We start from the raw sequence: 24400 nt of genomic DNA on the forward strand, positions 1-24400 counted from the left end.
AGGTTAGAATGGTCAAAACAAAAGTAACAGAATTAAATTTGCTGTCTTGTCTATTTGCCTATGATGGACCCCTTTGTCGTTACCTATGACGGACTAGGGGTCCATCATAGGAAAAAGGAAATAAGTTGCTACTTAACGATTAACATAATACATTTTACAGGGATGGATCCTCATAAAAGGCAACAGTGGAATGAGAGTAATATGCAGCAAGCTTTAAAAAGCATACAAGAAAAAACTATGGGGTTTAAGTTGGCAGCAAAAACATTTAACATTTTAAAAACGACTTTGAAAAGGCGCTTTAATAAGCAGCAAGGAAGTACCAAAGGTGATTTGGGAGGACGAAGACCAATATTTTCCACTGCTATTGAAAAGGAAATTGCTGACCATGTTATCACCATGGAAGCTCGTTTTTTTGGCCTGACCAGTAAAGATTTACGAAAACTTGTATACGAAGTAGCTGAAATAAACAATATTAGCCACAGTTTTAATAAGGAAACCAAGATGGCAGGCTGGAAATGGGTCAGAGGTTTTTTAAAGCGAAATTCTCGATTATTATTACGAACTCCAGAAAATACTTCGTTTGCAAGGGCTCAAGCTTTTAATAAACCAAATATATGTACCTATTTTACAGCATTAGCACATATATAAGACGAGTTTCAATTTCCACCGGAAAACATTTATAACATGGACGAGTCCGGTTTGACAACTGTGCAAAAGAGATCGCAGAAGATTTATGCTAGTAAAGGTCGCAAACAAGTTGGTGCTTTAAGTAGTGCAGAACGCGGTCTACATATTACGGTCGTATGTGCAATGAATGCAATTGGAACATATGTTCCTCCTGCTTCGATTTTTCCTCGACAGAGGAAGAAAGACGAACTTATGATCGATGCACCTACTGGAAGTGTAGCCTTCGCTCAAGAATAAGGATGGATGACTTCCGACATTTTCTGTCTCTGGCTGCAACATTTTTTAAGGTATTCAAAGGCTTCTAAAACCAACCAAGTTTTGTTGTTACTCGATGGTCATGGTAGTCATAAAAGTTTTGAAGCTCTCCAGTTTGCAAAAGAAAACGGTATTATTATGTTTTGTTTTCCTGCACACTGCTTTCATCACGTTCAACCCTTGGACGTAGGATTTTTTAGACCACTTCAAACTTACTACGGCCAAGAAATTCAATTATGGCTGCGACAGAATCCAGGTAAAACAGTTACCCAATTTTAAGTAGCCAGTATCTTTAATAAAGCATATTTAAAAAGTGCTCTTCCATTAAATGCAATAAATGCATTTAAAAAGACAGGAATAGAACCGTTCAATCCAGATGTCTTCGAGGATTGGCAATTTTTGCCGTCTATAACAACAGATAGAGAAAATTATGAACAAAACCCACTACCAGGATGTTCTGACGAGATCTCACTACCGGAACATCGAAACCAAAATGTTTCTTCGATTGAAGGTTTATCAAAAATCACTGATCAGAAATCAACATCATCGTCAGTCCTAAACATCTCGGTCGAAGATATTTGTCCTCCTCCTTTAGCTGGAGTATCTGAAGTAACTCAGAAAAGGGGTAGAAAACGGGGTAAAACAGGATATTTAAATTCAACGCCAGAAATTGATGATATAAAACAAAAAATTGCAGAAAAAGAAGCAAAAAAAAAGAAAAAAAGACGCAAGAAAAGTAAAAAGGCAGGTTCGTGTTTCAACTACAAACAGTTCTGAAGACGATTGTGAATCTTCTTTTGAAGAAGACGACTCCGACGATGCAGCTTGCATTTACTGTAACGAACTATTTTCGCATTCACGATCCAAAGAAAAATGGATTCGTTGTCAAGTGTGTAAGAATTGGTGTCACAATAAATGTGCAGATGTAAATCCTGGACGTAAACAATTTGTGTGTGAATTTGGTATTTACTTATTTTATACAAAATGCAACGGGTCCATCATGGGCGTATCAAAGGGTCCATCATGAGCGCATATATGCCCATGATGGACCCTTAACAGGATTTTAGTAAACTATGAATAACTTTTGTCATCTTAATTTTTATCAAAATTTGAAACATTTGAATATTATACAAATAACAAGACGTTATGTGGTCATATTTAAAGCCTGCTAAGTAAATAATTAAAATTATTAGGGAGCCTTTTCCTTAAGGGGTCCATCATAGGCACATTTCCCCTATTCTAATAATTTTTGGAGGTATTTTAATCAGTTTATTTTATTACAATATTTTCATATTATATTATGTTGTTTTATTCCGTTATTCTTTGGACCTAACCCATCAGCTGTAAAGTATAGATATTAAAGTACGAGTAAAACCTGAGATAACAAAATTGAAAGGTGTGATATTAATCATAAATCAAAAATTTTAATAATGATTTATATAAATTTTTTGTAAAGTTTCAAACTAAAAAATTCTTGATATCACATTAACTGGCAACCCAACGTAAGGGCTTTAAAATATCGCAAACTTCACATTTGATGATAGGGAAAGAGAGACGGAATAATTACAGGTGGTCCGGAGATTTTGAATGAATTTTGAATTTTAAATTATTTTGACAATTTTTCATTTGACAAAAATTAGATTTATTAAGTGATCGTATTTATTGAATATTCATTGGTTTAAATTATTTGATTTTTATTTTCTTTACCAATCGTACATTTGATATTTATTTTGAATTGTTTGAATTTTGCTGTAGTGAACAATTTATTGTAGTGGAGTATCGGGTATGCGGTCTGCTATTAAAAAAAAAACTCTTTTTTCTTTTATTTCTCTATATTTCGCTGATTTTTTGTCAGCTTTATCAGGAGACAACTAAAATATCGTTACAATTTTTATAAATAAAAGGTGAGAATAAACAATGAATTACTTATAGATTAAGAGTTTAAAATATTTAAAAATATTCTTGTACATGATATGTTCAAAACGGTACTTACAATATTGGTTAAAAGCACCTAGGTCACTAGTAATTAAATATAAAAAGCAAAGAAAAACAACCAATTAACAATTAAAACACAATAAAATTACATATTAAAAATATACAGGGCGATTTAAAATATAATTTTAAACAGAAATATTATTTTAACATACTAAGAATATTACAGTAGATATTGCTCAACTGTCCCGTGTCTGCCTTGTAATTTACTGCATATTTTTCTCTATTAATATGACATATTTCTAAAAATAATCTTTTTTTTTTGTAATTATGCTCGTGCTGTAGATCCCTGACATTTCAGTAGTCAAATTGATGCCCAGTTTTTAAGTAATGGTCAAGTACCCCACATGTATTCTTCTTTTTTGTGCAGTCACTTTTGTGCTGTGTGACCGTTTGTTTTAGCCATTGAGAAGTTGGCCCAACATAACAGCTCTGGCAATCCAAACAAGGCAGTTTGTAGATAACATTAAATTTATTTACAGTTGGTGTCTTGTCTTTTACTTTAGAAAACAGTTGTCGGTTTTCTTATAAATTATATTGGACAATTTTAATGTTGGTAAATTGTTTAAATAAACTAGTCACAGAAGGTGTTAACTGTTTTATTAATGGTAGTTTTTTATATTGGATTGTTTGTACTGCTCCAATATCAGTGAGACCGTCAAAAATGTCTGAGTTAAATATCAATTTGTTAAGGATATGTTTTGGGTATCCATTATTTTCAAAGATATTTAACAGCAAATTTAAGTTTCTGTTTATGAATTTATCCTCACTAATATGCCTTACCCTATTTTCATTGCAATAACTGCATTAAACTTTTGATGAGCAGGATGATTTGAAAAAAAGTTTAAATATCTTCCAGAGTGTGTTGGCTTTTGATACCAAGATAGATTCAGCATTAAGTAATATTTATGTCTGTTAAACTAATAAACTAAGGCGAAAAGCTCAGATTTGTACGGAAAAATGTTCCCAAGAGATTTTTTGCGTATTTAATTTCATGAAATACCCCCAAAACAAGGTTCAAGAGGAGGGAAACAAGATCTATGACACAAATAGTTACTGGTTTAATTTCTCATTGTACAAATGAGAGTATCTAGATTCAACAACATCAAATGCCATAAGTATCATTTAAAAATCTTTTTATGTAATGCTATGATAATATTTGTTTCGTTTGATTTAAATTTAATATTAAAATTTTTCATTTTTATGTTTATTTATATATAATAAATATTATTAGTTAATATCTTAGTTTATTTGTCCTAGCCAAACTCCTTTTTCATATTTACTTCCAAGATAAGACGTTCTCAGACCTGAGAGACTAAGCTAAATAAGGCCTAACTATCGGCTCCCAAAGAAAATTGTGAATTTTTTTGTTCAACATTAGCTTCCAACGTTCTGAGGTCGTTATATTGTTGTCCATTTTCACCCACCGTTTCTCATGGGTCGTTTAATGATAACAAGCGATAAGCGTCTTTTTGAGTTCTGTTTAGAGCACTATCTTGCACGTTTTATCAGCATTAAGCACGTAATTTGTAAATATAGTGTAGACCAGATGGAAGAACAAGGAAACGAATAGATTTGGCCCTAATAATATAAGTATCAAAATCTTCGGAATTCAACTGTAAAGCAACCTGAGAACAAAAGTGGAAATAACCATCGACTCCTCTTTGAGACTCCTAAAAAAACATATTCCCCCTAAACTCCATAAAAATCAACAAATTTCAACAATACCTGGTAGACAACTTTTCATTAGATCAAGTAGTGATAGTTAGTCCAGAAAATAGTTAGTCCATATCAAAGACAAAATAATCGAGACTAAAAGACTTTACGATACCGGTGTCGTGAAAGAAATGAGAAGGGGATGATGCCAAGACAAAGCGGATTACATCTCCCCAACATGCGGAGAAATAGTTACATATTTACAAATATTGTTTCTAAGAAAATGTTTACAATCGCAAGAAAAAAATTAAACAACTTTAATTTTAGAGTAATGCTCAACAATATTTTAGATTGAGAAATCTCCCAAAATAACAAAAAGTTTATGGAAGATATCAAAGAATTTACAGAGGACAGAAACTCCGAAAGGTTAAGAGAATATAGACTATATAGAGCTGTGACTGAACAGTCAATTAAAAACGATATAATCATAATTATGTTGATTTTAATTGTAAAACTACCAGACATATTATTTCAAATAAACTTCATTGCTTATAATAGTTTATTAAATGGAAATATCGTTCAAAGTTAAACTCAGTAATGGAAAAACTAAATGCAGTTTTTGTTTATTTTTTATAAATAAAAAATAAAAAAACAGAATTAACTTATGTGTCTAACGTGTAATAAAGACATGTGTTAACTATGCTGATGAATTTATTATAAGCTGTTTATTTAATTTATCGAAAAAATATGGCCTTAAAATCATTAGTTTTAGTTCTACATTGAATGCAGAAGTCATAAGTTGTAACCATGAAATTTATTGGTAAGTTATAAAATTTATAGCGAACATACAAAGCTAAGATTAAAAGTATTAGAAAAATAATATGAATCTCACTTGGTTTCTCATTTGAATCGTATTTCAATCTCCTAAGCTCCCGGATCACTTCGCTTGCACACTGTTTGCTATTTACTGCACTACTGCTGTTTGGACTTGCTACTAGGAAACTCGTGTTAGGCTCTACAACTCTTTAAAATATAATATTTTCTCGTGGGAGATGTAGAAGATGGGGTTGGAATTAAGATTAAAGAGTTTATGTTGCGCTTTATTGCGTTTCATAGTGAAAGCCATCAAGCACACCACAAACTCTCATAGCTTGTAGCCTGGAGCAAACCATTTTCTTCAGTTTGGTTGGGCTTTAGTTGGAAGAAATTCCTTCGTCAATAGTGATATGATTTGAGTTGAGTTGAGCTAGTTTTTATACAAAAGACAATCGGATGCCGCTATTTATTTATTGAGAAAATTTGAACATTTTTTTCAATCCCTAAGGCTTTTCTAATAAATCTTAGTTTATAGAAACGGAGAGTGCCTCTAATTCTGACATTTTCAAAATCAATTTTGTGTCCTGTATAGAAATAATGTTAACACATGCCTAAATATGTATTGGTAGGAGTTTTCATAGGCATCGATCTTCCGCCCAATCCCAATCCAAAGAATGTGTCACTGGTGATTTTTTGTTCGATTTATCAAAGAAAACATTTTAAATATTAAACACGAAGTTTACGTAATTCCTTGTGCAGACTGACCACGATCTAACGTAGGCCAAAACAATCGACGAATTCAAAATAGAATTTATGATCCTTCTATTTTTGTTCACCAATAAAATTTATATTCAGGCAATAGCCTAAAAACATCTCCATACAGGTCACAAAAAATCTTCCTCTTCTTCTTCTTTTGACTATTTAGACATGACTTTTTCAATGTGCCTCCAGTAAGCTGTCGTCCCATTTCTACTGATCGTCTTCCTATTGGGGAGCCGTCTCTTGCCGTTTTTACTACTCTATTTGTTTTTCTACTACTTTCTACTATATTTGTATTTGTTGTAATTCGGCTTATATGATCGTTTTATTCTACTCTTCTATTTCTTACCCAGTTCTTGATGTTCTCCACCTTGCATCTACGTCATATTATCTGTACTTCTAGCTCTGTCCCATAGTGTCTTGCCAATAATTGTTCTAATTGATATGGGATAAGCAACCTACCAATAGTAAAAACAAATAGTGCTCAAAGAAACAATGAAGTCACAAAAATTGATTTTGAAAATTCACAAAGATATTTGTACTTCATATACATCATATTTAAAAGAAATCATATTTTAACTGATATTTGTTACCACACTTTTACAAAAATCTTAAGTAACATGTGGGCTGTTAACTGTTGTTATTTGAGGCTTTTGGTTTTCCCTTTTCTGTATATGTTTGTTTTCTACTAGTTCCCTGTAGACTACACAGCCCCTTATAGTTAGCAGGGTGATTTTGTTTGCATAGTGCACACTTGCTGTAGTTTTTACAATCTTTTGTATCATGTTGTCCTCCACATTTGTCGCAGTAATGTGGTTTAGTGCAATATATTTTACTATGGCCGTATGCTTGACATTGCATGCATTGGATGATTGAGTTTCTCTTAGTTGGTGCCTTGACTACTATTTTGGTGTGACATAAGAATTCTAGGTTGAATATGTCTTTGTTGTTACTGTTGGGTTTAAGGTATATGAAAAATAAAGATCAGGGTTTCTTTGTTTGTCTGTGTCGATTGTTATATTGCGAACTTTATGACCGGCTTTTCTAGTTCCTTTGACGATTTGTGTTCCGTGTGTGTTAATTGTTCATTGTAGAAAACAGAATTTGATACGGCACTGCCACTTTACTGTTTATTTTAATAACTAAAATTTTAATAACTAGATTTTAACTTGTTCTTATCAGTGGTCACTTTTTGCTATCGCACTCGGTGGAATACGCCCTTAGTCTACGATGTTCAAGTAAACAATTGAATTACTCATATACATAATGAAATAAAACACCACGATTGTAAATTATGCATGTCTCTGTATTTTTGAACTCGGAATTCAGTGTTCTGAGAACTTACTCTATTTTACCATAAAAATTTACTAAACACAATTCTTGATTTTTAGGTGACCCATCGGAGTATGTATACAATTTAATTGTTTTAAACTTCTTGGGACTAAACAGAACTATTAAGCAAATAGCTCGTTATGGAATGTTTTTTGGTATTCAAATATCTTTCTGTTATTATTTTGCCTTTGAAATGTCGATGAAAAATTTGCGATATATACCAATGATTTTAATACTACAATATGTAAGTTAGTATTTTTATTCTTTCAAAATTACACTAAACTTTTAAAAATCATACGTACAAGCTGCATTTTGCTTTTTGCTAAGAGCAAAAAGCAAAGAATCTGTACGCCGCAGTAGAAAAAACGGGTGTGGCAGTCCAGTGGGACTGCCGGTAGAAGTTATACTTCTATATACGCGTTCGTCGTCACAAATTTATATGGGAGTCAATTTGCACAATCATTACATGAAATGCTATAGGTAAGAGAAAGCAGAAAGCGAAAAAGAATTAGGTATACAAGTATATGGTGCATCGTTTGCTGTAGATAAAAGCATTTGACCTGTAATAGGAGTAAAGTAAGTAAATGAAGGATTGAATCAATATTTTAATGAAAATATGTATTTTTATTTTGATATATGTATAAAAGGACTTGAATGCACAATTTTTTTTACACATATTCTGTAGTAAAATTCATTGTGAATTTTGTTATTAATATAAAAATACAATACAATACACTGCAACATAATTCAATAGAATAATACAATACAAATTAAAATGCAATATTCATAAGTATTTAAAGATGACAATATACGTAACTTACTTACGCATATGTTTAATTTACCATGATAAAAATATTAATAAATGTTGTTTGTTGTATATATAAGTACACATTTGAACTTTCTTGATATATTTACAAGTTTTAATTTATAATTTAACATGCCTAACGAGGCTTGTTACTGCCGTGCAAATTTCCGATTCACTCCCGTGCAAATTTCCAAAGTCGAACGCGAGTATAGAAGTAAAACTTAACAAAAACCAACAACTCGGATTATGTTGTAAATTTTCATTTTATTTTAAAATTAAGAATTTTTGCGTATATTACATATAGTTAATAAAATTAACGTGGGGTTTTTAAATATTTCAAAAATAAAAACTGAAATTCATATTGGGATTCGAACTCACATTCACCAGCGTATGAACCAAACACGTAAAATATTTGCCAATTAGACATGACACAAACGTATTTCAAAATTGACAGTTCTAAGTCATACAGTGATTTATTTAGATTATTATTTTGAAATACAAAAGACTAAAATAATTATAAACATTTAATAAATAATACAAAACATATCACATAAATAATAATATTAATAAATATTATATTATATATATAATATAATATATAGAATATATATAATATTAAATATATATACAAAACCAACATTTTTATTCTCGATAGAGGAAGAGAGAGAGAAAATATATCTTCTGTCTCTCTCTTACTCATTATCTTACATATGTAATGATTTCACCGATTCTACCGATGTTACTGGCTCAACAAGCTGGAGGGCCCGGGTTCGAATCCCGGCACCGAAAATATTTTCAATTTCTACTGAGCTGCCACCGTGCCTCGGAGGGCACGTAAAGCCGTCGGTCCCGGCTACGAAAGTAGTCGTTAAGTCATGTTGGTGCGCTTGCGCGACCTGAAAACCCTAACACTAGACCTTAGCCAGAAGGTTACACGAAATTTACTTTACTTTTAAAGGATAATTTAATATTTTTGATCCCATGATAATCGTAAAAAATCATAAAAATAGCTAAACATAAAATTTGTTTAACATCTTTATAGAAACTGACTTTATTTGCGGCAGTGTCTGCAATCCGCGTTTTGATTTTTGTCGATAGGACAATCTTATCAAGAGATATTGAATTTTTAAAGTAGAGTTGATATAAATTTTATTTAAAATTGATTGCGCACACGTACCTGACATTGAAAATCACCAGTCGCTTCAAGCGTTATTCCTGAGAGAACTATTCATTTTACATAAAATGTGCTTATGAACATTTTTGTTTAGAAGTGTCTCAGCTACATTTTTTATTAAAAATATTTTTTCCTACGGCTTACCGACTCTTGATAAACCGATTTTTCTGTTTTTCTCCATCTACGAGGAGGGGTTTTAGGGGGGAGCTTTGGAGTAAAAGTGATAAAATTTTTTGTATCTTTTTTGGAGTCTTAAAAGTGGCGTTCTAAGCAAAATTCAGCTGGTTCGTATAATTTTTTGAGGTAAAATCTTTGACGACTCGACAATTAAAGTACACAAATGTATCTACTATGATTTGTTTACTTTCAATTTTGCAGCATTTTGAATTTTTCTCTATCCATTGCGATTTACACCCATCTTGGACCGGCATGTCCCTTTATATCATCTGCCCACTTCATCTTTGGTCTTGCTTTGGGTCGTTTTCATTTCCAGGGTCTAAAATTCCATTAGCTGACGGAACAACTGGAAAATTTTGACTATACAATATAATAAATTTCAAAATAGAACTAATTAATTAACTAAATAGAACTAATAAAGATTTAAACAAAAATAATAGAACAATCAAACTATACTAACTAAAATAAACAACACAAATAATACAAATATTCACTACAATATGATAAAAAATTTCATGGGTGTAGTATAGACTTCCACTATTTAGAATAATTCTTCTTTTTCAATGGAAGAAGTCTGCAATAGTAAGTATATTTGAACTATTAATACTGAGAGGTAGGAATTTTTGTATTGTTGGTTTCCGACTATGAATCTGTCAAAATATGCCCGAGCTAAGCGAATGGACCTTATATTGGGACTCAAACGCAAACGCAGATTAGTTAAACTTAGCAAGATGACAGTAACAATACAGTGACTTAGCAACAATAAGGTGACAGAAAATAAAGACTACTGGAGAATTTGACATAAATAAATTTCTGAAATTTACTATAACAGAAAGGGTGCAGTATTTTATAACATCTCAGAAGACACGAATTCCCTATTATTTCTCTTCAAAAGCTTGTACTTTGATCACACTTTGTTAGGTTACGCCATACATTAGGGCTGACAATGATCAAATTATATGCTAGTTGTAGATCAAATAAAAAACTCATAAATAAAAACGCAGGCATCTTATCTCAATTTTACAATCCATTACTGCAATCCAATCCAATCCATAACTTCTAGTGTGTAATCTGCCAACCATTATTCATATGCCAAAAGTGAATTACGAAAATTGGTGTCCCTAGGACAGAATCCGTACTTATTGTACGGTAGAAGCCAATGTCGTTGTATAAAATGTTCTATCCTAAATTTGATTACTCTTTCAAAAGTTTTAGTAATGCAGGATAACAACGAAATCGGTCTATAATATGACGGACGTAATGGGGTTTTGAGCAATATTAGACAAACAACTATATCTTTAAAATTATCCATGCATTCCTAGTTTACCCACCATTCGTTATAGATATTTAAGATTAACGTTATCGCTTTTATTGGTAGATTATACAATATTTTGTATGCAAAACCATTCAACCCAGGGGAGGAATGGGTTGAGAATGCTTTAATGTTAATTCCATGTTTTTGTAACAAAAATGTTTAAGCAATTCTTCCAATTGAGTATGAAGTATTTGCATCGCTTCTTGCATTGTTACAGCATTTTATAGAAGGACCACGAACATGTGGAGCTGCTAGTTTATCAAAAATCTCTTAAATAAGTTCTTTATTTAATATATGTCTGAAGCTATTTTCTTGTGGAATTTTAAAGTAATTACTATTTAAATGGAATGGAAAATAACAATACCATACATAAAAGGATTATCGGAAAAACTTAAAAGGATAGGAAATAAATTCAACATTTCTGGAAGAACCTTCCATGATACCTTATCAACTAAAGAACGATGTATTATTGTGAGATCGACAGCTGAACCACTACCATAATTATTTTCCCAATTTCCCAAATTTTAAAATTATTTTTACTAAATTTTGTTCCTGTCTTCGCGTTCGGATCCATTTTTACCCTTTATTCTCTTTGTCTCTGCACATTCTCTAACAATGAGTCTAAATAATCTCTGACTTTAGTTTGAAATGTACTCTCGTATGCTGTGTTACTTATATTTAAATTAGAACTGATAAATTTATACACTTGACCAATTATTTCTTTAAATTGCATAAAATCTTCTATATAAGGATTTGGAATTACTGAAGATTTTATTTTACTATTGTCAGTTTGTCATTTTGTATTAGACGACGCCGATTGTACAAAGGTAGATGCAGTTCTGGATGGTGATGAATATCTACGTTTCTTATTTGGTTCCTATCTTTGTGGCGTGTGTAACATATATGAGGGTAACTCATTTCGAGATGTTAGTTGTTAAAGAGCAGGGAAATTTTTATCATTAATTAATAAATTAAACCTATTGTTTGTAACTATTTTCGAATAACACGAATTCTTTACAATTAGTTCGGCTTCTTTAAATGTTATATTCCGAACAGCAATATCTTTTTAATATTTTACTGCTTATTATACATAGGGTTATTTTTGGATATTGTTCTATTTTCCTCTCTTTGACATCTGGTTGATTTAAATTTTAACAGTTTGGCAGTAACCATATCTTAGACAAGTATAACATTGATCCACTGGATGAATATTATGGTTCTACCTGAATTAAAGATAAATTTCTTTTATTAATATTTGTTCATCATTGTTTGATCATTTTCATTAACTTTTCCCTTCAATCGTTTTACTTCTATGACTTTGGTGTTGTCAAATTCCATAGGTTCTAGTAAATAATCTTTGCTTAACTATCAACCATTCGAATGAGACTTTTGCGGTGACTATAAAAGTTGGTATATACGCAAATTAATTATTATTTACAAGAATTTCATGATTTATCAAATAATTTACTATATTGTATGATTTAAATACTACTTTTACCCTACTTATACATATCAAAATAATATTTTAATAGGAATATTTTAATAGGAAATAGTCGACCTATGTTTTATTGATGTGTTCTATAAAAATGTAGTAAGGTCTAGAATCACTTTTAGAATAGTTAATATTAAAATTATATGTACTTTAATCTTTAATTGACACAAGAAGGCTCTTAATAGATATCGCAAAACTCGTAGCATCGAAGATCTTATTCATTTTAAAAAAATGGGAGCAAAATCCAAACGAATTCTGAAGGAAAGCAAAAAAGAATTTTGGAAAATATTCGTTAACAGTATAACTTCAGATACCCCTCCCGCCCAAGTGTGGACAAAAATTAAACAAATGAGAAGTTTAAATACATATCGCAAAATATCCGTAATAACAGATGAAGATAATGTCATTACAAATGATAACCAAATAACCGAAACGCTAGCCAAATACTTTCAAAACAAAACTAAGTCTGAACTCTCCATTTCGTACCCCACAAACCACTTACCACCTAACCCTATCCAAACCAATCCAATATACCTTGCCTTCACAGAAGTGAAGTTAAATTTGGCAATCTCATCAATAAAAAACTCATCTGCAGGTCCTGATGACATCCCGTCTATCTTTCTCAAACATCTACAGGCAGGAACTCTCTTGAAGATACTTGCGCTCTACAATAAGATATGGTTCAGCCAAAGCTTTTCGAGTCTTTGGCGACAGTCGCTTACCATACCGATCAGAAAAAATGACTCTTCTAACTCTGTCAGTGCCTACAGGCCAATCTCACTAACACGATCAATGTGCAAGCTACTCGAAAAGATGATGAATAAACGTTTGCTTTGGTTTCTTAAAGAAAACAATAGATCAAAACGATAGATGCAGCACAGTCGGGATTCAGACCCAATCGAAGTACGATGGAAAACCTGGTACTTCTCCGCATAGAAATAAACCAAGCTATATCAAATAAGAATGACGTCAACTCAATTTAACGGGTAATATTCTCACCTTAATAAACAATCTCTTACAAGAGAGATCATTCAAAGTAGTTGCAAATGGGAAAACATCTACATCACATATCTCACAAAATGGAGTACCCCAAGGCTCAGTTTTTAGCCCCATAATATTGTTTCTTAGCATTAACGACATAAACTTTCTTGTTCGTCCAATAAAATACTTAATATACGCACATGATCTTGTTCTTTACTGCTAGGCAAAGTTACAAGAAGCACATGATCTTTATTTCAAAACACTCTTAATAATCTTCATGACTGGTCCACTAAAATAGAAGTCAAATTTTTATCGGGAAAATCTGAAAAGTCATAATCTTCTCTAGAAGACATCACACTCACCCTCCTCTACTTCACCTAAATGGATCTCCTCTTCAAGTGGTTGATAAGCACAAATTATTAGGAGTAATATTCGATAAAAGACTTACATGGAGATATCCGATAGAGAATACAAAATCAAACTGCCTAAGTAGAAACAATATCTTAAAAACTCTAGCTCATCATCAATGGGGGGCAGAAGAGAAAGTCCTCTTAAGAATTTACAGAACATTGATGCGCTCTAGGTTGGATTACGGAAGCATTCTCTACATATCTGTTTCCGAGACTCACCTTAAAAGTCTGAATACAATTCACTTCTTTACGCATTAGCCTCGACGCCTTTAGATCAAGTCCTTCTGAAAGTCTTTATATCGAATCTTCAGATCCTCCACTTTTTATAAGACGGCAACGTTTACTACTGTCTTACTTGTCTAGAATTTTCGGTAATCCAAAAAACCCAGTAATTAAACTAATTAATACTCCCCACCCTGTCCCAGATAATAGTCACCCTCGAGCACATTATCTCTCACAAATTTTAAAATCTTTGCTAAAAGACACAGACCTAAAACTCACAACTCCAGAAGGACGCTTATTTCGTCCAGAATTCCCCCGTAGACCAAAAAGCTACCTACTGTCCTTATCAGCTTAAACCGATAGAAAAAACCAGAACTTTCTTGGTACAATTTCACCACGACCTAAGGGCCAGTCAGGAACAACGTACTAAGCACTTGGCAAACACACTGGAACGTGCAAAATACAAAACTACGCACAATTCAACCAACTGTTACCTCTATCACCATGCCTCAAATGAGCAGAAAAGACAACATTATTATCAAAAGGCTCAGAATAGGTTACACTCGTCTTACTCATGGATATCTGATGTCGTCTGAAAATCATCCTCGCTATGAACATTGTAATGAGTCCTTAACAGTCCAGCACATATTACTAGAATGTGTCCACTACAAACCTCAAAGAGACTACTACAACTTTCAAAATAATTTAAGTGATCTACTCGGTTCTACAAACATGTATAGTACCATGATTCGTTTCCTAAAAGAGTGTCACCTTTACTACTTAGTGTAATTATATTCAGATGTTGCTTATGTATTATAACTTGTATATAAACAGATTGTATATGTATGTAAATATAAACATATTGTTATAAACTTTGTACCAGTGTCAATGGCCCATAGTTGCCGAGACACTTTAATTTAAAATAAAAAAAAATCTTTTATTGAAATCATCGGTGGTTTATTACCACCTGAATCGACAGACATTATTAGAATCTAACAAAAACTACACCTAGGTAAAAAATTAAATTAAAAAAAGAAGTGTTAACAAGTTAAACCATTTATTCTTGTATTTGCGAATATATTAATTTGATCATGCTGAATACTGTTATTATAACAAAAATTAATATAGGTAATACTTCCCAAATAAATATTCGTAATCCACATATCTACAACACAATCACCTTGCTATCTGTAGGAATTAAACTTTAAAATGTGCACAAACTTTAAAATCTGTAACCAGACTTTCACAGTTATTTGACAATTTGATAGAACTACTTTAAATGGTATGATTGAATTTTAATGTATTCCTTGTTTATCAAAATAAAAATCTTTAGTATTACAGCTATAAATAACTGTTACTAAACATTTTTTATTTTTAGGCAAATGCTGGTTTTGTTATGGTAAATATATTTGAAGAATACATCGAAGAAAGGCATATATGGTACAAACAGTTTACAGCTCTACACAGAACAAATAAAAATTTTCAAAAAAAACTAATGAAAGAACAAAGAAAATTTGTATTTCAAAGCTTATCTCTAATTATATTTGGCCTTATCAATGTCATCGGGTTTTTTCCAATGTATGAAGACGAGAAGGAATTTATGTACCTACTTGTTTTTTATCAGAAATTTATGCCATGGAAATATCTGCAACAAGTTTTATTCGTACTTTTTTCACCTATGTTATTCTATGGCATACATGCCACTTCTTTGATTGCAATATATATAAGTTACGTGTTGAATTGTGATTTTATATTAATTAATGAGGATATCGTTACTAAGTTAATGAGAAAAAATATAGATCAGGATATTATTTCTACAACAATTGTTTCAGTTTATTGTCGGTTGGTAACATTTCAACAGTAAGTTAAATGAAACACATTTTAATTATTAAAAATTAGTTTTTTCTCTAAAATATTACAAAATCATTTCTGCAGATTCTGCGGCATTTCTAACCATTTTCTTTCATCCTAATTTAAAAATTGTGTTATTCCTCCATTCCACGGGTGACTTTCTTGTGACACAAATACACGGGTGGGGTCTATCAGGACCAAATTTAAAACAATATTCTTCTTATTAAAAATTTTTTTTTTTTTTAATATTTTTAAGGAAACTTACTGATGTAACGTTGTACTACCTAAATGTACATATTTATAATATGTCTATCAATATATATTTTTATAGTTTACTGCGAAATAACTAACACCATTATTTTTTTACAAGAGTTTGTTAAAAAAATCATAAACGGCAAAATACAAAAGAAAAATATAAAAGAAGACAATATTATTATTCTATATACTTACAGTAATAAAAGTAAAAAGGATACATCCAAAATTAAAATTAGAAACAGAAAATAGAGGGGGTTAAATTATGTAAATTTTCTTTCTACATGATCAGCACAAAATGCTTTTATATGTTCCATACATAACCAGTTTTTGTACAATTGGCAAAAATACCTAGTTTTCCTTTTTATATAATACTTATACATCCCTGTTTTCGTGGGTCTGGGTCATCCTTCGTCATTTGATCAATTTCAGAAAATTGTGCAGCAAGTAACTGTGATGTTCTCTATATACGCATATTTAGGGCTCGTATTTTCATATTTTTCTGGACTAACGCAATTCCTAAAGACTTCCTAAAGAAATAATCGACGAGAAAACCGAAATTCTGCATTCGTATTATTGGATCTCAGTATATAATAAATGCATTTATAGCTGCAATATTAACCAAGCCATAGTACAAAACAAGAAACGCCCACCCACGGGTGGGGTCTGTCAGGATACTTTTGCAGGTAGCGATTGAAGGGATTCATACAATTTCACCAAATTATGCTAAAATGTACTATTCAGTGCTATTAAAAGGTACACCAAGTCTAGGAAAAAAATTCAAAAAAAAAATTTTAAAAATTAAGCAATTTCATTTATAGTTGTACTGATAGACCCCATCCGTGGGAAGGAGGGTTAACCCTCCGTTAGGCACGTGGTCTATAATCGTAGACCTTTTCAAACACTTGTATATTTCTGTCATTTTCTCTTACATGCGCGTGCATCTCAGTAGCTGTTGCTAACGGGCGTCTTATTCTAATTTATGGTTTTATTTGTGTTCGGCACTTCACTTGAGTATTTTATCAAGCATAGAACAGTACTGGTCTACGATTGTAGACCACGTGTCCACTAACGTTACAACATCTGGCTACATTGCAGATATTTAATTCTATTGTTTTCAAAATTCAAGGTAACTTTTATTTACTACCATTTGGTACACTTGTAGTTACTATGATATATTTTAGATAATACTATGTCTGATAATAAAAGAAGATGGGTGGAACAAAGCAACGACCCGGAAGTTTGGTCTCGATGGTTTGAGGAGATACCAAGTGGGGAAGAAAAAGACTGTGATGATGAGTCCGTAGATGATGTAGATGTGAATGTGAATTTTACTGAAAGGAGTGATAACGAAACATACTCTTAATTAGAAACATCGGAGCAAGAGGAATTGGCCCAAGATAAAGGAAAGTCAGACGACTTTGATAAAGCACGTCCTTTCAATTTTTACATAGGCAAAGACTAAATAGAAATAGAATAAATCCAATTTACAAGTTCGTATCCGTTTTCAGAATCTCATCAAACTTATGCCTGGTACAAAAGGGAACGAACGCACTATTGAAACTGGAATTGATTGCTTGAAGTTATTTTTGGATGAAACAGTTATTAGAGTAATAACTGTCTCGACAAATACTTTTATTTAAAAGATACGAAGCAATTACCAAAGAAATCAAGATTGTAGACAAACTAATGAAACTGAAATAGTATTGGGATATTGTTCTTGATTGGTATTCTTAGAAGATCCAGAAAAAATTTACATAAAATATGGGATAATTCTCAAGGATCCAGAACTGAGTCATGCTACCTGGCAATGAGCGACAAAAGGTTTTGATTTCTCATAAGCTGTCTACGGTTGGATGATGTGGAGACAAGAACACAGCGAAGAGAAATTGATAAACTTGCACTCATTAGAGAACTTCTGGAAATATTTTTGGTGAATTTCGAAAATAACTTCAATCCTAGTGAGTATCTTACATTAGATGAACAACTATTAGCATTTAGGGGACTTTGTGCGTTTAAGCAGTACATCCCAACGAAGCCAGCCAAACATGGCATTAAAACATTTGCTCTGGTAGACGCAAAAACGTTTTTCACGTTCAATTTGGAGCAAATTTGTAAATACCAGTAACGAAATAACTCATCGGTTGGTAGAGCCCATCGCAGGTAACAGTCGTAATATTACGATAGACAACTGGTTTAGCAGTTTATCAGTGGTCAACAGTTTACTTAAGAAAAAACCTACATATTTCGGTACTGTAAAAAAAACAGACTAGAAGTTCCTTTAAAGTTTCTCCCCCAGAAAAATCGAGAAGTTAAGTCGTCTCTTTTTGGTTTCCAAGCTGATTGTACTATGGTGTCATATGTCCCAAAGAAAAGTAAATCGGTGATATTGATATCCTCCATGCGCAATAATAATCACTGATAGCCAATAATGATCACTGATTATAACAACACCAAAATCGGCGTGGATATGGTAGATCAATTGTGTTATAACGTCAAAAGAAATACACGCCGTTGGCCAATGGTTGTGTTTTACAATTAATTGAATATTTCTGGCACAAAACGCCCTCTGTGTGTATAAGGCTAATCATCCCAATCAGATAATAAAACGCAGAGACTTTCTTGAATAGTGTGCTTGGGAATTAATCCGACCACAAATTGAAATTAGATCAACAATTCCTGGGTTGCCACTAGAAATGAGGAAGCGAGCTTAATCTCTACTGGGCATAGAAAATAATCGCCTTCAACCTCCTGTGCGGCCACAGAATTATGTCGGGCGTTGCCATGTTTGTCCTCGAAATTTGAACAAAGTTTCTAGAAAGTCTTATGTGAAGTGTGTAGAGTTTGCATGCAAAAACTACATAAAAGAAATCCGCATTGATTGTTTTCGTGACTAAAACTGTGATGTTTTCTGTAGTCTTTAAGTCATACAATTTTTTAACAGTACTTTTATTTATGTGATTTTGTTCTAAGTATTGTTAGGTACAACAATTCTTCTTTTGTCAAATTTACACTAAAGTTCTTATTAAAGCAGAATAATTTTAATGGTTAATAAAAATTTTAAAATGTATGGAGTAGTCTTTTTATTGTCTAGTAAAGAAATAGTAAGTAAACCTTTTGTTATAAATACTGGTTAGTATCATTAACAATAATTCAACAAATATACCTAATGCAATATTATTATTGAAACTATAAAACTTTTACGTTTAATAATATAAATAAAAAAATGGTCTACGATCGTAAACCGCGTGACCAACCGTGTCTCAGTTTACCACGTGCCTAACGGACGGTTAATAGCCAAAATGCTTTTTGACATAACTACACTTTTCTTTAGGTTCTTTATAATGTACACGAGATATTATATACTGCATGTTTAAAAAAACTACATTACTTTTTGAAAATATTTGCCTATTATAAATCTCTGTTCTGCAAAAAGATTTTGCCGTTCTAAAATTTTTTTCCATTTGCTGTTTAAAGCCGTTTCTTTTATTTTCAAAGAGAATGCAAAATTTTTGGTGTCACTTCTAACAAAAATTGAGTTATTGGCTACATTTTTTGGTACTATAACTCCTTTCAATATCTCCTTTATTCTCCCTGCTACATGAAGTACTAACTATCGCAAGTATTATATTCACAATCTGCACTTTTTACAAATTGACCATTAATTAATACATGTCGGTTAAACTATTGATATGTAGCGAATATATCCATTAATATGCTGCTCTTAAAGTTAGTCTATTAAACTATTATTCGTTCTAGAAGAAACATGATAACACTACACTTTTTGTTTGTTCACACTAGATCACCAAACACTTTACGTTTTAATCTATTCACTATACGAATCTGCATCAAATTCTTTGCTACGTTTTTTGGGTTCTTCCGCAATCGACCCTTGTATTTTTTTAATCGATATGTACTTTCTTTCTGTACATAAAGTATTTCTGCATCTCAATGTACTGTTTTCTTGGTGACATACCACGGCATATTTAAAATCATCCTTGGTATTTTGGATTGAAACCTTTTTATAATTTTTATATTAGAATTTGCCGCTGTTCCCCACACTTCTCTCCCATAGGTCCATACTGGCTTTGGCACCGCTTTGTATAGGAGTATTTTATTTTGAGTTGTTAACTGGGACTGTTTCCCTATTAGCCAGTATATGTCTCTCGCTTTATAACCCAGTTGTTGTTTTTTAGAAGATATGTGTTTTTTCCAGGTCAGTTTTCTCTCCAGGTAAACACCAAAGTACTTTACATCATCTTTCTGTGGTATTTGTTTGCGGTTAATATATACAGGTGGACATGTACCTCTACGGGTTCTAAATGTTACATGTATCGACTTTTGCTCATTTGGTTGCTTTCTCCATTTTTTTAAACATTTTTCGACTTCATGCATGTTATTTTGCACGAGTTCTGAAGAGATCTGTGGATCCTTGTTGGAGCATAAAATTGCCGTATCATCTGCAAATGTAGCTGTTGTTATGGTAGGTGATGTTGACAGGTCGGCAATATAAAGTAGGTACAGGACAGGACCCAGTGACCTTCTTGGCAATATAAAGTAGGTACAGGACAGGACCCTGTGGGACTCTCGCTTTACGGATTTGAGGTGTGTTATTTCATTGTCGTATTTAACTTTAAAATGTATATTTGTAAGGTATGACTATAGTAGTGTCTAATAGTTTAGGGGTTAACAACTCCCCAGATTATAGAGAAACCATTGGTGCCATACCTTATAAAATGCTTTTGCTATGTCTATAAACAGGGCGAAGCAATATCTGGATGCCTCGAGGTCTTTATGGATTCTGTTTACTTTTTAATGTACTTGTTAAATGGTAGAATGTTTTTGCCCGAACCCAATTTTTTTAGTTGGAATTATTCCCTAGTCTTCTAGGACAGGTGTTACTCTTGTTAGTAAAGTTTTTTGAACACTTTGTAGAGCATTGGTAGTAGGCCGATGGACCGGTATACTTCCACTTTTTCAGGTCGTTTACCTTGTTTTAAAATGGGTGTTATTTTAGCTACTTTCCTTTGTGGTGAAAAATAGCTAATTTTTTTATTAAATTGAATAATTATGTTAGATAGGTATATATTATTTTTCTGGCAGCTCTTGGTTTATTGTTTCTTCTCGGTTGGGGTCAGTTGTTTCATTAGGAATGAATACAGTTTTTAGGTGGTTTGCAAATGTCTCTGCTGTTTCTTTTGGGTTTTAACCATCCGCCTTGCTCTTTTTTTAATTGTGGTATATTGTATTCATTGTATCTAGTTATTTTATGTATTCACTGAATTGTAGATTCTTTTCCGTTGCTATTATTTCTTTTATCTCGTTTACAGCATTGTTCAGCTGCGTTTTCGTGTGTGGCGATCTAGTTGCTTGCAACCGTTTTGTGAGATTTTATTCTGGATTATTTTCTCTTTTATAGAAATCGAAGTGTATTCACTCATTATTTTATTGTTGCTGGGTGTTGTCCAAGTCCAAGTATCTCTTTGTTGGTCTTTAGGGAAAAGTTTAGTTGGAGTCTGTTCTCCACTAGATGTTTAAAGATGTTCCAATTTGTTTCTCGATTATGTAATACACATGGTTTTTCCCTCTGGATGTTTTTTTTTGTTTAGTGTTATAAGAACTGGCGAATGATCGAAAGATAGTTCAAAACGTGACTCAGCATGCATGTAGTTGAGTTATGCCAAACTATATGCATCTTTGCATATACTATAAGCAAAAGTTTGTGAAAATTATAGGAGCATAAGAATAATGAGCCATCTGCTGAAGCTATTTTTAAAAGTCATCCACAAAAGAATTTAACGGAAATGCGAGGAACAAATTGCGCCCAATCGGTGTGGATTTGTGAACGCCGTTGGTACCAGGGAAGCTTTATTTAGCGTGCAGGTATTGTTTCAGAAATGTAGAGATCAGTCAGCTGTAATGTTTTTGCATGCCTGATTGACTACAAGAAGGCTTTCGATAGAGTCAGGAGTCAGGCATGAACAAATGATGGAAGGGCTGAAGAGAATAGGGATTGACGGATAAGACTTAAAAATAATAGCTAACCTGTATTGGAATCAATCAGCGCTACTCCGAATAGATGGAGAATATACAGATCAGGTCAAAATCTTAATGGGAGTGAGACAGGGGTGCATAATTTCACCACTGATATTCAATTTGTACTCAGAGCACATTTTTGAAGAGGCTCTAGAAGATATTGATGAAGGAATCTCAATAAATGAAGTCAAGCTCAATAACCTGCGGTTTGCAGATGATACAATAGTGTTTTCCAATACCATAGAAGGGCTGCAAAACTTAATGAACAAAATAACGGAAACCAGTAGAACCAGTGGATATAAACACCAGCAAAACCAAGCTAATGATCATGAGCAAGGAAAATATAACTGGAGCAAATCTGTGTGTGAACCAAATGAGAATTGAACGTGTCTCACAATACAACTACTTGGGAACTATAATCAATGAGTCGTGGGACAATACCCAAGAGATTAAATGTCACATCGGAAAGGCAAAAAGTGCATTCTTGACTATGAGCTCCGTGTTCAAGAACCATGACCTCAACCTAGAAATAAAAATAAGACTTCTTAAATGTTACGTGTACTCAGTGCTTCTGTGCGGAGTAGAAACGTGGACATTAAAGGTGGAAACTCTATCAAAACTTCAGGCTTTTGAGCTATGGATATATAGAGGAACCTGAAGATACCATGGACAGACAAAGTCATCAATGAAGAAGTACTGCGGAGGATAAACACAACCGTGGATTTGGTCAACATCGTGATGGGACGTAAGCTGCAGTACTTGGGACATATATTGAGAAATCAAGGCAGATACGAGCTACTTCAATGCATTTTGTAAGGTAAAATTGAAGGAAAAAGGTCCCCAGGACGAAGATGAATATCCCTGCTTACAAACCTGAGAGCATGGTATGGAAAGACTTCAACACAGCTATTTCGTATAGACACCAACAAAGTCATCATAGCCAGAATCATCGCCAACGTTTGGAACGGACAGGCACCCTAAGAAGAAGAATATTATGCATCTTGTTAACTAGTTTAGTTATGCCAAAGTCTAGAAGATCGGGAGTTTTATTTGGGTTGGGTGGTCAGTACGTTGTATTTCGTGTTATTACTTCTAGATTATTGTTGTTTATTGCTTGGTATACCTTCTTTCCTCGCGTCGTATTTAGTCTAGAACCACAAATCTGATGGCATGGCATTGGCATTATGACATTATAGTCACCGCCACAAATGAATTGGTTGCCCTAGTTTGTCCAAGAACTCTTTAAAGTATTCTATTGTTATTTTATGTTTTGGAGGGCAATAAACGGCAGAGAAAGTAATGGAGCCTGTCCAATATTCTACAAGTATATTTGTCGCTTGTATGTGTTTTTCTACACGACAACTTGCGACATGATGTTTGATTGTGTTTTTAATATTGACCTTATTGCCACCGTGGGCGTTTCTATCAGGATGCATGGTATGGTAAAGTGTATAGTATTGAATTTTTAAGACGTTCTTTTTTATGAAGTGCGTTTTTAATATTAGTATTAGATTAATTTTATTACTTACCAAGTATATACTATCTTTACTACGACGGTGGTAAGTAAGTTGAGCATGGTGCTCAGCTGCCCCATGAGACCCTTTATCATTTGTTTTAACTCTTTTATGTCGTTGTGTAGTAATTTGGTTCAGTTATTAAATATTATTTGCGGATTAACTATATCCAATTTTGGGATGCTCTTCTTGCACCTTGTTCGAACTCCTTCCTGAGCGGTGGGTATCTTTCTTTTTCCAGTAGTTTGTATACCGTGCAACCTCTGTAGCTGGCAAGGTGATTACCATTACATAAGACATATTTGTCATTATCTGTTCGAGTTTTGTGTGAAATCTTCTGTTACATGGTTAAATACACATTTCACATTTCTGATTTGCCTTACACAGAAGTTATTCGTATGTCCATATCTTTGAAATCTTTGGCATTGTGCTAGATCCCTTACTGGCCTTGGTGGTTCAAATTTTACTCTTGCATTTTGAAGTGAGTATATGTCATATATATCTTTAGTTTTTAGAGCTTGGCTTTAGATTAAAAAAAAATGAAAGTGGGAAATTTTTTATTGTTCTATGTCGTATATTATTGACCTGATTCACTTGTCTTTCCAGGTCCTCCTTTACCTCATCTAGGTTGGTTGTTGGATGTAGATGTCTTATAACAACTTTTAATGATCTAT

This window comes from Diabrotica undecimpunctata, chromosome 6, assembly GCF_040954645.1.
Source record: "Diabrotica undecimpunctata isolate CICGRU chromosome 6, icDiaUnde3, whole genome shotgun sequence".
In the NCBI taxonomy this organism is placed as follows: Eukaryota; Metazoa; Arthropoda; class Insecta; order Coleoptera; family Chrysomelidae; genus Diabrotica; species Diabrotica undecimpunctata.